Source organism: Mandrillus leucophaeus, unplaced genomic scaffold, assembly GCF_000951045.1.
Source record: "Mandrillus leucophaeus isolate KB7577 unplaced genomic scaffold, Mleu.le_1.0 Scaffold16, whole genome shotgun sequence".
Classification (NCBI taxonomy): Eukaryota; Metazoa; Chordata; class Mammalia; order Primates; family Cercopithecidae; genus Mandrillus; species Mandrillus leucophaeus.
In genome coordinates, this window is record NW_012101587.1 from 3,137,514 (window position 1) to 3,138,324 (window position 811).

Sequence of the window (811 nt, forward strand, 5' to 3'; positions counted from 1 at the left end):
AAGCTGTTTCTGATGCTAAAACAGGTATCTAAAACGGGACCCAGTGTTCCAGCTTCCCCAGCCTGAGCTTTGAGTGACTTCAGCTGGGACCTGGGTGCACCCGGGTTCATTGTCACCACCCGTGCTCCTAGGGCAGCTGTCCAACCTCCCACACCCACTCCGCTCATCCGTGACTTAAAGTGAGGTTGGGGGGCAGAAAAATTGGAGAAACACACTATCTTTGGCACCCTTTTCCCTCCTCACCTTCAGCCTGAAAGTCCCAGAACCTTCCTAACTTCTCCACTTGAAAATCTCTCCTGAGGAAACCACCAGACTGAATGCTTTTGGGTCGTTGTGGAACTATTTCTCTTCCAGTTGCTAGCATTTGAACACAGTTGCTAAATCCTCCCGGCCTTTGGGAGAGGCTGGTTTTAGGCGGCAACCCCGACCCCACGCTGAAGTCGGTGTCCCGCCTCCCAGCGAGGGCCAGGATAGGGCTCACCCCTCTCCCTCACTTCCTAACAAACTGTGTGGGTCCCAGGCTGCCTCCGGAAGCTCCAGATCCAGATCCCTGACTGGGGGTGTAGGTCAGGAGGAACGCGGGGCCTCATTCAGGGCCTCCCCCAGCCTCCTCCTCTATCACCATTAGGAGGCCGAGAATCCAGGGAAAGATCTCTGACCACTAAATCTGTGTGCAGGTGAGTCACGGCTAAACAGCAGGCTTTTTCTTTTTAACAAGAGAGCGACGAAGACTATGATGTCTCCGGGCTGCGGGACCGGGCTGCTTCCTCGCACCTGCGCGTGTTTTCCTGTCTTTTCCGCGCGCGCTTCC

The 811-nt window shown here is 55.5% G+C and overlaps 1 protein-coding gene across 1 annotated transcript in view; it reads left to right on the plus strand.

Moving 5' to 3' along the window:
- Positions 1-234: 234 nt before the first annotated feature.
- The window catches only part of MBP (myelin basic protein), a 170,482-nt gene continuing 169,905 nt past the window's right edge, over positions 235-811 (plus strand). Inside the window, exon 1 of the mRNA XM_011975876.1 lies at positions 235-677. The gene's annotated coding sequence lies outside the window, so the exon portion shown is untranslated. The remainder of the gene's footprint in view (positions 678-811) is intronic.